The sequence below is a fragment of the Bison bison genome, unplaced genomic scaffold, assembly GCF_000754665.1.
Source record: "Bison bison bison isolate TAMUID 2011002044 unplaced genomic scaffold, Bison_UMD1.0 scf7180017864293, whole genome shotgun sequence".
Lineage (NCBI taxonomy): Eukaryota > Metazoa > Chordata > Mammalia > Artiodactyla > Bovidae > Bison > Bison bison.
This window is the reverse complement of record NW_011494865.1, coordinates 251334-266612: the sequence shown is the minus strand read 5'-3', so window position 1 is coordinate 266612 and position 15279 is coordinate 251334. Positions and strand designations below refer to the sequence as shown.

At 43.4% G+C, this 15279-nt stretch overlaps 1 protein-coding gene across 2 annotated transcripts in view; it reads left to right on the top strand.

Annotated features, from left to right (window-relative positions):
- The window catches only part of GRIN2A (glutamate receptor, ionotropic, N-methyl D-aspartate 2A), a 442009-nt gene that overhangs the window by 264131 nt on the left and 162599 nt on the right, over positions 1-15279 (top strand). The window lies entirely within an intron of this gene.

Sequence of the window (15279 nt, the reverse complement as noted above, 5' to 3'; positions counted from 1 at the left end):
AGGAGGGCATGTCAACCCACTCCACTATTCTTACCTGGAGAATCCCATGGACAGAGGAGCCTGGTGGGCTGCAGTACACAGGTTAGCAAAGAGAAGGATGTGACTGAAGCGACTTAGCACACACAGACACGTGACTGTGGAATGTGGTTCTGGATAGTGCTATGTTCAAACCATTTCCTGGACTCAGAGAAGGTTGTCTCTGGCAAGTTACTTAACATCTTTGAGCCTCCATTTCCCTGAGTATATACAGAAATGATTCCAACCACAGAGGATTAAGGTAACATTTAAATCCATGTAATATATTTAGCCAAGCACCTAGGATGGAGTTGGCACCATGCAGATGTTAATTTTCCTCCTTCTCCAGGGCCAAATGCACAGCTTGATCTAACACCTCTTGTGGCCTGATGGACCCACAAAAGGTGGGCTGTGCCCCCTGGGCATTCAGTCAGAGAGCGAAGTCAACAGCCTCTCTTCAGCATCATCTCTGTTTGTGGCATCTCTCCTGGAACATGGCCCTCTCTGTTTTCTGGCTGGAAGTCAAGAGTGCCGTATGCCAGCCCTGCAGTGCAAGTCAATCATTTCCAATTGGCATCCAATGAATAGCTCGACAAATGGTGGAAGCCTGATGCTGGCAGCTAGAAAGGATCAGAAATCGTCCGTAACTTTACCTTGAGGGAAAGGTGGTTTGAAATGTTTTGGGGTCACACATAAAGCATAAATATTGTTCAGATTTGCCTTATATCAGATGCAAATTTTTAGATTCTGGAGCCAGGCTGCCAACACAATATATATATATTGATCTTTTTCCTCCAAGGTTGAATACTAGGGAAGGTTTCGTTTTGAAACTTGTTAATTTGGTGACGTATACTAATGATTTGCTGCGGCTCTCTTCTGTGAAAAGATAATGCAAAGAAAAGCACCATCTTCAGTACTCTGGTGCCTGATGACAGAGAGTATGTTGGGGGCAAGGGGTCTTGACGTGTAAGCAAAGGGACCAGTTATGAGACCGTAACGTGAATCTCTGTAAGTCTGTGGGTTCAGAGACAAGTGGGTGGGGTTATGCCTGTTTTGGAAGTAAAATTAATAAAACATGATGGATGACTATGAAGTGGTAGAAGAGCTACAATATTATCTTTTCACTTGTACCACTGAATAGATGGCGGTACCTTTTACAAAATTGGAGAAGAAATAAGTTGGGGGAGAGTGAGCCAGGAATGGCATCTAATTTCAGACACGTTCAATTGAACATACCTTGGAGACATCCAGATGGCAATCTCAAGCAGGCAATTGGAGAGACGAGTCTGAGTTCAGGCTGTAAATACAACACAGAGGTTTTGAGCTTACTGACGGCGGTTAAAAGCCCCAGAATTGGGTGACATCACCTAGGGGGGAGTGAAGACTCAGAGGTGGGAGCAGGTTCCAACATTAATTGGTAAATCATCCCCTAGGGGAAGGAGAACACTGGAGAAAACAAATTGAGCTGTGAATTTCAGCTGCCATCCACCTTTGGAGACTCTCTATTTCCAGCCTTGATTTTGTTGCGTAGCCTGGTGGGTGTCTGTATGCTGGGCTGCTGCTAAGTCGCATCAGTAGTGTCCGACTCTGTGTAACCCCATAGACGGCAGCCCACCAGGCTCCCCTGTCCCTGGGATTCTCCAGGCAAGAGTACTGGAGTAGGGTGTCATTGTATCTGCTATATGCTTTGTTGTTGTTCAGTCACTCAGTCATGTCCAACTCCTAGACATGGCTATAGGAGCCACAGACCTTCCAAAGACCTATAGTCCATAGCCATTTCTAATCTACCTGGGCTTAGCACAACCTAGGAGGGTTAAATAATCATACCAATAGTTTTGGCTTCCCGGGTGGCACTAGTGGTAAAGAACTCACCTGCCAATTCAGGAGACATAAGAGACTACAGTTTGATCCCTGAGTGGGGAAGATCCCCTGGAGGAGGGCATGGCAACCCACTCTAGTATTCTTTCCTGGAGGATCCCATGGACAGAGGAGCCTGGCAGGGCCGCAAAGAGTCGGACACGACTGAAGCGACTTAGCACGCACACACACACCAATAGTTTTAATCAATACATGGAAGAAGTAAAATTTATCTCATAATGAACTGTCTGGAAGATCATCAGAGCAGGAAATGCTTTCAGTTAAAGGGAACCAGGACTGGACTAGGCTGGAACCATGACACAGATGGTGGGCCAAGCTTTTGGATCCGGAGCAATGAGGAGGTCACACTCAGGAAGGGGCTGGGAAAAACCTCTGCTTTTGTTTCATTCTTGACATGATCTGGAAAACATCCGATGCCACACAAAACGAGTTAAAAATCCTGTCCACCACCAGGGAGGAGCATATGGTGCAGTGTGAAGGGCCAGTCCATTTATAAGCTGTTCTTTGCTTTCTTTCCTGGAAGGGTATCTGTCTCTGCACCTCCTCCTGGTATGTAGGGCAGAAGCCCACCCAGTTACTCCTTCCAGGTGGGAGCTAGACAGCCAGAACAGACCTCTCCCCCTGTCCTCTGCCTCCCCCTTCTATTGCCTCCGTGTGGACGCTGCCTGCCTGCAGGTGTGACTGAGCCCCCGTGCAGACTCTTGGTGCCTCCAAGTGTGGCTTGGATCCCAGGGATGAAGGAGTCACTGTCAGCTTGGCGATGCTCGCTAGCTTCTGCGTGGGTGGGGAGGCCAGCCACATTTCCACACAGGCCCCAAAGTTTGGTGAATGAACTGGCTGATCTGCTTATGGTCTGGTGTGCTCTTGGCCAGATCCCCGTAGCCAGTTCTTACAGATTTGCTTCGTCTGATTAAATTCTATTGAAACACAGGAATAAACATATATCACGCAGTCTTCTACATGGTTGGAGGACCCCTCTCCTGAGACTCAAGCTCATTTCCTTTTCATTTCCATCCCTATTAAGCAAAGAACTTCGTAACAGTTTTATTAATACATTGCTATATGTTGAGGGGAGAGAAAAGGGGAACTTCAAGTTTCATTAAGTTACATTATGGAGGCATATATATATTTATTGAAATAGAGTTGATTTATGATGTGTTAGGGGCTTCCCATGTGGCTCAGCTGATAAAGAATCTGCCTACAATGCGGGAGACCTGGGTTTGATTCCTGGGTTGCGAAGATCCCCTGGAGAAGGGAAAGGCTACCCACTCCAGTATTCCAGCCTGGAGAATGCCATGGACTGTATAGTCCATGGGGTCACAATGAGTTGGACCTGACTGAGCAACTTTCACTTTCACTATGATGTGTTAATTTCTGGTGTAGAGCACAGTGATTCAGTTATATGTATATATTCCTTTCAGATTCCTTTCCATTATAGGCTATTACAAGATGTTGAATATAGTTTCCTGTGCTATGCAATAGGACCTTTTTGTTCCATCTGCAGCAACATGGAAAGACCTAGAGATCACCACACCAAGTGATATAAATGAGACAGAGAAAGATAAATATGATATCAAATGTGAAATCTAAAAAGGTGATACAAAGTGAGACCCACAAGCATAGAAAACAAACTTATGGTTACCAAAGGTGACGTGGGGAGGCATAAGGTGGAAGCATATATATTTTAAAATCAGATATAATGGAAATGTTGACATACTCTAATGATAAAACCTCTCGTGTATTTAGTGCCTCCTATGTGCCAGCCACTTTAAACGCATTATCTTTAATCCTTAGGTGTGACCAGTCACTTCACATACATTATCTTTAGTCCTTAGGTGTAAGTTAGGATGCTTTTGCAGCAAGTAATAATCAACTAAAATTAGTTATGTGATTAGTTATGTGATTGAGTTATTTGATTGGAATCCCAGAGACAGGATGGACTTCAGGTACAGTATGGTCAAGGTTCTGGTTCTTCCCCTGTGATCTCCTGACTGCTCTTTGAGGTGTATAGTCCTTGATCTCAGACTGCCTCCTTCATGACCTTAAGTTTGCTGTCAGAAGCACCTTGGATGACTTCCTTGTTCATGACCGCATTAGGTCTTGTGGCCACCTTTAATAGCCATTTTCAAAATGGTGTATACTGACCAGGTTAATTCTGGACTGCTGACCCAGTCCCTGAGAGGTCAAATAGGATTCAGTTCAGTCGCTCAGTCATGTCTGATTCTTTGCAACCCCATGGACTGCAGCACGCCAGGCTTCTCTGTCCATCACAAACTCCCGGAACTTGCTCAAACTCATGTCCATTGAGTTGGTGAAGCCATCCAACCATCTTATCCTCTGTCATCCCCTTCTCCTGCCTTTAGTCTTTCCCAGCATCAGGGTCCTTTCCAACGAGTCAGTTCTTCACATCAGGTTGCCAAAGTACTGGAGCTTCAACTTCCGCATCAGTCCTTCCAATGAATATTCAGGACTGATTTCCTTTAGGATGGACTTGTTGGATCTCCTTGTAGTCCAAGGGACTCTCAAGAGTCTTCTCCAACACCACAGTTTAAAAGCATCAATTCTTCAGTGCTCAGCTTTCTTTATGGTCCAACTCTCACATCCATACATGACTACTGGAAAAACCATACCTTTGACTAGATGGACCTTTGTCGGCCTAGTGATGTCTCTGCTTTTTAATATGCTGTCTAGGTTTGTCATAGCTTTTCTTCCAAGGAGCAAGCATCTTTTAATTTCATGGGTGCAGTCACCATCTGCAGGGATTTTGGAGCCCCCCAAAATAAAGTCTCTCACTGTTTCCATTGTTTCCCCATCTATTTGCCATAAAGTAATGGGACTAGATGCCATGATCTTAGTTTTTTGAATGTTTAGTTTTAAGCCACTTTTTCACTCTCCTTTTTCACTTTCATCAAGAGGCTCTTTAGTTCTTCTTCATTTAGGTCACACCAAACCAGACCTACTCTTAGAACTAGGATAGGGTAAGCTTCCATTCCTGCAAGTTCCATGGATTCTTACAGGAAACATGAAGTCTCAACAAATGTGATTTCCCATTGAAAAAGACTGATGTAGGGAAAGATTGAGGGCAGAAGGAGAAGGGCATAACAGAAGATGAGGGGGTTGCATGGCATCACCGACTCAACGGACATGTGTTTGAGCAAACTCCAGGAGATGGTGAAGGACCCAGGAAGCCTGGCATCTTGCAGTCTTTGCAGTCACAAAGAGTTGATCACAACTTAGCGACTGAACAACAGCAACATTTAAGAATGAGGAAAAGGCAAACGGATGCTGGATAGATTACCAGCTGGTCAATTATAAATCATAACTCATATTACAGATAAGGAAACAGGGGATCAGATAAGTTATGGTCCCCAGAGACCAAGGTCACATAGTTAATATGAAATGAAGTCAAAATTCAAATCTATTTTTTTTCTTATCTGAACTCCATTATCCTCCTTTATTTTTTATTTTTTGGCATGGCATGTGGGATCTTAGTTCCTTGACCAGGGATCAAACCTGTACCCCCTGCATTGGAAACATAGAGTCTTAACCACTGGACCACCAGAGAAGTCTATGTGCTACTATTTTAAAAGGTTGCAAGTTAACTTGAAGTTGTGATATTTCTTTTTTGACTTGAATGTCTTTACTCTTTTCAAAAGTGGAATAAATCCCAACATTTTAAACCTGGAAGACTTCACAAAAAAATTATATTTTTAGCTAGTCTTGAAAACTATGAAAAGCTGATAATGATAATCCCACATTCCTATCTGGAAGTCTTAAAAGTTGGGGCTTTAGATGTTGGGCTTCCAAACCGTTCACTCTTCAGGGAGAAGCTGGAATCTGCTTTCTTGACTGTGTATCACTGTGCTGTGGGTGGAGTATATGACAAGAAAGTATCTCCGCCTTTTGTACCCATTTGGATGTGGAGTGGGTATTTTCTTATTCGGGCTTCCTGGGTGGTGCTAGGGGTAAAGAATCTGCCTGCCAATGCAGGAGACATAGGAAATGCGAGTTCAATCCCTGGGTCAGGTAGACCCCTGGAGGAGGGCATGGCAACTCACTCCAGTATTCTTGCCTGGAGAAATCCATGGACAGAGGGGCCTGGCGGGCTGTAGTCCACGTGGTCACAAAGAGTCGGACATGACTGAAGCAACTTAGCACACACACATTTTCTTATTCACTTGATGTATAGGAGTTGCTCAGCTGGTTTCTGGATTTCTTTCAGAAAGAATTGCTCCATAACTGTAGACTTAAAGTATCCATGGGTGAAAGTGTTTAAAGAAAGCCACCACCCTCTTGTACCAGAACCTTCTTCTTATTTGGAGATGGTAAACTGGACACAAGATCTGACCTTTAGATCAAGAAGGGCCTGCCCAATTCATCTTAGGCCCCACCTGGACTACTTATTCATATCACCTCCGTAGTTTCTTTAAGTGTTTTATTTTATCATAAGATATCATATATTTATTTTATTAATTTTATCATAATCATCATTATTTATAAGCATTGCCAAACAAGACCTTGAGGAACCTTAAGACTGGCAGATATTCAAATGAGTGATGATAAAAAGTTTTCAACTCCAGTACTCATGCCTGGAAAATCCCATGGACGGAGGGGCCTGGCAGGCTACAGTCCTTCGGGTTGCAAAAAAAAAAAAAAATAGTTTTCATATCTCACTTAGAAGAATCACCTCTGGTACTGAGTGGTCATTTTATATGGCCATAGGTCATAAACCTACTTCTCTATTCAACTTACAGGTGAGAATTTGAGTTGTTTCTGCCAAGTGGCTTTCCCAAGACAAGAACTTAGTGAATTATCCAAGGAGAGTTCCACTCATCTGATTGGACCAATTTGTAGATGTTCTTCAATAAAACTTGAAGAAAATATTTTTCTGGTAGGGGTGTGGGGTATGTTTCCTGCTTTTCTACAATCTGCTGAAATTTGTCAAATAAACAGCAAATGAGGGAGTCTGATGGAAATCTTGCCAGTTCTTAAGGATCATTGCTGAAAATATCAGTTTATTATCTAAATCTCATAAAGTCTATGGTTCGAATCTGATTTTTCTTCTTTATGGCTCGGATTCATAAAATATATTATTAGTTGTAACAAATTATTTTCAACTGGTGTTACAACATTAAAATTATAAATTAGTTCTCTATGCTTTATTACAGATGAGGAAAGTGAGGCTTGGAAGACTCAGGGTTCATTTTTTCACTATTGAGAGGCTGGCTAATGGCAAGGACATGCTGAGCCTGAGTTTTCTTTCTCTCAGACCCAGATGTGTTGCTCCAAAGAATCAGTCCTCTTTCCTTACAGGTCCTTTATGATTAATAATAGTCATGTGCTGGTACTGATGATGGTGATGATGGTGGTGATGATGGTAATGATGGTGGTGATAATGATGGTGATGGTGATGATATGGTGATGATGGTGGTGGTGATGATGGTGGTGATGGTGGTTATGATGGTGGTTATGATGATGATGATGATCGTGGTGATGATGGTGGTGGTGGTGGTGGTGGTGATGGTGGTGATGATGGTGATGATGATGGTAATGATGGTGGTGATAATGATGGTGATGGTGATGATATGGTGGTGATGGTGGTGGTGATGGTGGTTATGATGATGATGATGATCGTGGTGGTGATGGTGGTGGTGATGATGGTGATGATATGGTAATGATGGTGGTGGTGATGGGGTGATGATGGTAATGATGGTGGTGATAATGATGGTGATGGTGATGATATGCTGATGATGATGGTGGTGACCATGAACTCCAGGGACCTTGTCCGTTATATCTGCATGCCCCAGTACTCAGCATACTGCAGACACTTAAATATGTGTTGAATGAGTGAATCATGCAATTGTAATACAGTGCTTCACCAGATCTAAGGATTTTTACATACATTATCCTATCTTACTCTCACAAGAACTCTGTGAAATAAGTGGTATTATTATTTCCATTTGTGTGTGAGAAAAAAAATCTCAGAGAGAGGAATGGCTTTTCCAGGGTCACTTAATAGTAGAATCAGGATCCAGATTGCCTCTCTGACTTCAGCATCTAATCCTCTGATTCTCTGGCTTCTCAGGGTAAGAAGACACCCTGGGTGTGTTTTCATGAGGCCCTACAGGTCTTCCAGTGCCTTCAAGTTCATTCAGAGATTCTCCCATTGTGTATAGGAGTCATTTTGCTTGTCTTGCTGCTGCGTCGCTTCAGTCGTGTCTGACTCTGTGTGACCCCATAGACGGCAGCCCACCAGGCTCCGCCGCCCCTGGAACTTTCCAGGCAAGAACACTGGAGTGTGTTGCCATTTCCTTCTCCAATGCATGAAAGTGAAAAGTGAAAGTGAAGTCGCTCAGTTGTCTCCGACTCTTAGTGACCCCATGAACTGCAGCCCACCAGGTTCCTCCGTCCATGGGATTTTCCAGGCAAGAGTACTGGAGTGGGGTGCCATTGCCTTCTCCGTTGCTTGTCTTAGAGGTTAGTTTATCACAAAAACGCAATGTGTGGGATTTCATTTTGTAAACCACAAAACCTTCCTGAAAATGTTAATAACATCCTCACCATCAATATCAGTTATTATTGTTGTCATTATCATAGAGACTGATGTTTGGCATTGCCAAGAATAAAGCAAGTGGAGAACAAAGGGAAGAAGCTAATCTTTCCTGGGAGAATTTTTATGAGAATAAGTCAAAAGCTCAGTTGCAGAGTCATCAACTCCCTTTAAATTAGTTCTAGAATGAGTCCCTTCAGAATTTGTGCCTCCCTGAGGAATGCCAGTAAATATTAATTGGAAGCAAAGAATTGAGCAAAGACGTCATCAAGGAAGTCTCAGTAATTCTGACTAGGCAGAAAGAAGGAAGTAAAAGGTAGAAAGGAAGAGGGAAGCCAGTATTTAATTTTGACACTGGGTGCATGCCAGGTCATAATGGGGTTGTCTGCCTTGATTTTTAAAGTGTTCTATTCACATATATTCAGGAATGCTAAACTGTTGGCAAACTCAGTATAGGGAGGAAGCCATCATCCATTCCTCTAAACCATTTACAGATCTTGAGTTTAATAAATCTGCTTTCAAAACAGAGCATTTCTTAAATAAGACTCTGAGCTCTGAACACAGGACTGGGAGAAAGTGTTTGTTTTCAGCTGGCTAAGTGAAAACCAAACCAAACAAACAGAATAAAAACAGTCCCCTGACATCTGTTCCCCATATTCATCTATTGATTGCCTGGATCTCATTCTTCCATTTGTTCATTCATTCATTCATGCATTTGTTTTCATCCATGTATTCTCTCATGTAGTCAACACGTAGTATGTGTCTGATGGGCTTTGCTGGTGGCTCAGATGGTAATGAATCTGCCTACAATGCGGGAGACTCAGGTTCGATCCCTGGGTCAGGAAGATCCCCTGGAGAAGGGAATGGCTACCCACTCCAGTATTCTCACCTGGAGAATTCCATGGACAGAGGAGCCTGGCAGGCTACAGTTCATGGGGTCACAAAGAGTTGGACACAACCGAGTGACTAACACTTTTTCATGTGTCTTATACCCATAGTTTGTGTCACATACCCACTATAGGTATGAGATGTGTGCCGTGATGAACCAAACAGACAAGGATTCGCCACCTAAACCTCCTGTTCTAGAGAGGACACCAAAAATAAGTAAATAGACACATAATGTCAAGTTAGTATTGACATGAGATGGGAAGAAAATTGGGCAAACCAAGTTCCATAAGGGCTTAAAGGCCATGGTGAAGGTTTGGGGTTTGTTTCAAAAGTTATGGGAAACCATTGGAGAGTTTTAGCAGGGGAGTGAGATAGATGGCTACAGAGAACCCTGAACTTGCACAGGGTATTTCTGGAGCCTCATTTGCTTTTTCTTTGTCCTGTGCCATTTTATTTCCTATTAGAAACAAGCTTTGCTTAGTGTGGAACCTAAGGTGATTTCCCAGATTCCATTTTTCTCCTTCCCCATTATGTAGGCTGTGGTTGATGGGCCCAATTTGGTCACAGCTATTTAAAAATAATCCCATCCATCTCGCTATAGAAATTGGTTCAGGAATGAACATGTGATCTAACTTGGTCTAACAGAGAGAAGTTCAGGACTATTTGATATATGGCAAGTGTGCAGATGTAAGGCCTGGAATTTCTGCTGCTGGTTTTTTGTTTGTTTGTTTGTTTTACTATGGAAGAAATCAGGTAGAGGATAATGGTAACTCACACATAGGCCAGAACAAGAGAAGTGGAGTACAGAGAACAAGCCAGAGCATGATCAAACTATGCCTGAAGTCCATTCTATCATCAGTATTTTCAGATACTAATCACCAGACTTCCTTAGTGGTTTAAGTTGGTTCAAGTTGGTTTCTGCTGCTGCTGCTGCTGCTGCTGCTAAGTCGCTTCAGTCATGTCCGACTCTGTGTGACCCCATAGACGGAAGCCCACCAGGCTCCCCCGTCCCTGGGATTCTCCAGGCAAGAACACTGGAGTGGGTTGCCATTTCCTTCTCCAATGCATGAAAGTGAAAAGTGAAAGTGAAGTCGCTCAGTTGTCTCCGACTCTTAGTGACCCCATGAACTGCAGCCCACCAGGTTCCTCCGTCCATGGGATTTTCCAGGCAAGAGTACTGGAGTGGGGTGCCATTGCCTTCTCCGTGGTTTCTGCTAATTACAACCAAAAAAACTTTGATAAATATTCATATTTGGCAGCTAATCTGTAATATTATGCTAAATAGTTGATGTATCATATCCTTTAATGCGGTTGCCTTTAATAAAGCTGAATTTGAACAACAAGGAGATATTATAATTAAAAATCTTAGATTGTTTTACCGAGACAACTGTGACTCTACTTCCAGGCAGAAAACTCCTTAATGGGCATAATCTGTGCTTTGTTGTGGCAACCCATTCCAGTATTCTTGCCTGGAAAATCCCATAGACAGAGGAGCCTGGCAGGCTACAGTTCTTGGGGTCACAAAGTGTCAGACAGGACTGAGCAACTGAGCACATAATGTTTGTAGCCTTTGGAGGATTCCAATCTAATAAATCCCACAGACCTTGAAATCAAATTCTAGCTTTTTCTGCCACTTATTAGCCGTGGAACATTGAGCAGGTAACTAAAGTACATCTGGACCTCATTTTTGTCATCTGTAACATGGAGATGATGCTAGTTCCCACACAGAGTGGGGAGTTTGTGAGAATTGTACAAGGCATGGAAAGCACTGGGCTCAATGTCTGATACATGCCAAGTGACCTATGCATGTTAGTACTTGTACAATAATATAATGCTCAGAATGACCAAGAAAAAAGTAACAAAAATGCCACCTAGATGGCAGGGTTGCTCTGCATATATTAATTAAGTGAGTTTCATTATTCTAACTCCCTGGGGCTTTTGAAAGAAAAATAGACTTTTAAAAATTTAGAAAGGCATTCTCATTAACTAAGAGAGTGGGGAGGAGCAGTCCATAGGGAGTAAATGAGAAGGAGGAAGTGGTGAAATTGTGGAGTGGAATATGTTAGTATTGATGCTAATTTGCTCCTAAACAGTAAATAGACAAAGAAAGCCACATAACCATGTTTTTTCCAGAGGATTTTTTTTCAGTGTTAAGAAGAGCTTGAGTTCTACATAAGAATGAAATGTCACCATACTATATGTAATCTAAGACTCCAACAATTGTAAAAATAATCTTTATTCCAAAAATGATAAAATGTACAAATTGGGCATCTGAAAATTGATCCAGAAGAGTAACAGTGCCGCCCACGCCCAGTGCTCTAAGTACTTAAAAAGTAATCAATATCTTCATTTTATATATGAGAAAATTGAGATTCAGGAAAGTTAAGTGACCTTTTCAGAGTCATACCATTAATGGCCAAGAGTCACCATTGCATTCGTTCATTCACTGGAAAAGTTTATCTAGGGTTCGGTGTCAGCCCTGCAAGGGATGCGCCAGTGAATACAAGAGTATGCCCAGTCTTCAGGAGGTTGCAGTCTACTAGGGAGTGCAGACAGCAATAAGAAGGGAGTCAAATAAAGAAAATCATTACACATCTCTGTGGCTGCTGAGGAGAGACAGGAGGCACTGAGATGCAGAGCATCAAGGTTGGGAGCTGCACTTCCTTATGCAGCATGCAGAGAGAATGCCCCTTCATGGAGGATGAAGGACTAGACATGCAGAGAACCAAGGGAAGCCATGCCGGGCAAAGGGAACAGAGCTTGCAAAGTCCCTGAGACGGGAAAGACTTTGGTGGTCATATGGAAATGAGAAAACAGATGTTATCCTGGTGGGCCGCAGTTTCATATCTTTCTGACCACTAGGTAACACCCTTTTGAAGAAAGGGGCCATCATTGAGTGTTCATAGGGTGAGAAAGGCCATGGAGCAGTGGTTGTCCAAAGCGGGGTGGTCACTGCCTCACGTCAGCAACTCAATCCTCCAGAAGAGAAGTCCTCTGGGATATCATCTAACTAACCCTGTCCTCGTCCTGTTAAAGCTGGAGGAGATATTTGAAGGTTTCCATATGAGGCACGTGGGGGAGTGGCCTACATGAAATTGCCAAAGGGAGGCTGATGGAACAGGAGCTGGCGGTGGACAGTGCTTGTTGACCTGAGCCATCCCCTGTCAGCGCTGGCTCCCCCGAAGCACGAGGTGCCTGCTAATCCCACACAGCGGAAGGCATGTGGCTCTTATCTTGCCATGGCCCCAGCTGTTCAAGTTATGCCTCTTCATCCTGAATGGCTTCACCTTAGAACCTTCTTTTCCACCAGGAGGTGTTGAAAATAAGGAAGAATGAGAAGACCTCAATTCACAAATGCCTGCCAAGTCAAGGTGTAGGAGAATCTCCCACTCAGCCTCTTGGCCTGCATGAAAAGCTAGATGACACTTTGATGTAATGTACTCTTGGACTTCCCTGGTGGCTCAGATGGTGAAAATCCACCTGCAATGCAGGAGAACCCAGTTCAATTCCTGGGTGGGGAAGATCCACTGGAGAAGGGATAGGCTACCCACTCCAGTACTTTGACTTCCCTGGTGGCTCAGTGGTGAAGAATCCACCTGCAATGCAGGAGATCCAGGTTCAATCCCTGGGTCGGGAAGATTCTCCTGGAGATGGGAATGGCAACCCACTCCAGTATTCTTGCCTGGAGAATTCCATGGACAGAGGAACCTGGCGGGCGACAGTCCACGGGGTCGCAGAGTCAGGCACAACTAACTAACACCTTCACTTTCACTTGCACCCTTTGACTTTTCCCAGGGACTTGCCATGAAGCTTGGGCTCTGTGGGAGGCTCTATGGCTAACAGGACCATCATTTTGTATGGTTCCCCTTCCACATAACAGCATGATGGATAGTGATTATTGATACAATAGTATTGTATATAGCTTTTTGGATTCAAATACAGAATGGCCTTGAATCTTCATAATGACCCTGAGTCAAGTGAGATTATTCTCCTTTAAGACATAAAGATAATAACGTTCATAGAGGTGATATGATATAATCAAATCACACAAACATATCAACTCAATGCTTAGGCCTCCAGACCCAGAAGATAAAGGTTGCTGAAGGTTGGGAGACGTGATATTCTTTTGTGTCTCTCAAGAATCTCAGGGAGGAAGTGAAGAATTGATTAATAACTGGTTCAACAATCATAAGCATCCATCACGTGCCTGGGGCTTGCCTGGCACATTGTGCTCCATTCTTTCCATTTATCAATCAATTGAACCCTCACGACAACTCCATGAAGTAGGCTCTACTGTTGTCTCCATTTAGCAGATGAGGAAGGTGAGGCTCAAAGAGGTGAAGTAACCACTTACCCCCCGTTTACCTAACCCGCAAGTTTCACCGAGAAAGAGTTCACAAACCCTGACAGCTTGACTCCAAATCCAGTGGTTGTCATCCCCACTTAACTTGCATTATATAGGAGTCACACTCGTTCACTACGTTGAGCACACTTCTATTTGTGACTCTCCTCTCTTACTCTTGGTTAAAAAAAAAAGAAATTAGAAGTTTTAGGAACAGGATACCATTATATTCTTACCACATAGGCATAGGGAAGCAAATAATTGGAGCACTTGCTTTGATGATAAATAATCAGACTGCAGAGCTGCCGGCCTAGTAGAAACACGCGTTCGTGTGTATTTTCTATTCTATCAGAATGTTTGGATGGTTGCCTGGGTCCATGCCATTCTTTTTAAGGCAGGAGTTTGCTGTCATTAAGGGCAGTAGACTCAATTCCAGCTTCCCAATTTTGATGTGTTCCTTAACCGGTCAGTTCCTATTTTCCTGACTTGTGCTTTGCTGTCAGCTTCAGCATCTTCCACTGGCCTTATAGGATGCAAATAAATGGAAACATATGCACCTCCCTGCATGTGGGAAGCATCACTGTTGGCCGTCCTGCCGCTTAGCTGCCTTTGCTGTGCGATGCTCTAGCTTGCAATTGAGGCTTCGCATCTTTGGGGGCTACTCTGACTGCTACTGACACATCCAGATGATGGAGCTAATCTGACATTGGTGGCAAGTTCAGTTCACTGACTCCTCCTTCAGTTTGATCTGAAAGCCCCTTCTGGGTTGCTTTGTACATCTTCAGTGAACCTAACTTCTGTGCCACTGTGATCATACGCACTGGAGCTGGTTCCTGAACTTGGACTTGGGGAGAATGTTCCACTGTGCATTACCACGGTGGGAACTGGGGCAGCCCATGCTGTTCAGAAGCCAGATTGATATCCAAGGCAGGTGCAGACCTGTCAGCCACACAGCTGGTTGAGTTAGCTCTAGCAGACAGGGTTGGACATTCCTGGTGGTGGCAGGCTGTCCATTTGCCAAATGGTACCCCTGTCGGGCTGGCTTAGGTCTGCCTCTCTTGTTGGTGCATCTGCTGGGTTTGGCTGCCAACATGTTGGAAACTGGCAGTTCTCTAAAGTTTTACTGCCTTTCTAAGTGTTTCTGTCAAGAAGAGAAATACTAAAACTTGCCATTTAAAAAAAATAATTTATTTTTTATTGAAGGATAATTGCTTTACAGAATTTTGCTATTTTCTGTCAAACCGCAGCATGAATCAGTCACAGGTGTACATGTATCCCCTCCCTTTTGAAACTCCCTCCCATCTCCCTCCCCATCCTACCCCCAAATTTGCCATTTGTTAATGATGACTTGGCATTTTTGATTCCTGGCTCTACTTCCATGGGAAGAAATTAGCCTCTGATTTTATGTTAATGTCAGAAGTGCGTTATCTTTTAGACTAAGAATGACTTTCTACTTTTCTTATAAATCATAGGTTCTCAGGAGCCACTGTTCTAAATTCTTTCTAAACACTTGGTTCCACTGCCCCCCAAAGAATGGATTTTTGTAATTTTTTCCCTTTCTCTTTTTCTTTTGAAAATCAGCCGCAAGTAGAAAGAACCCCAATGG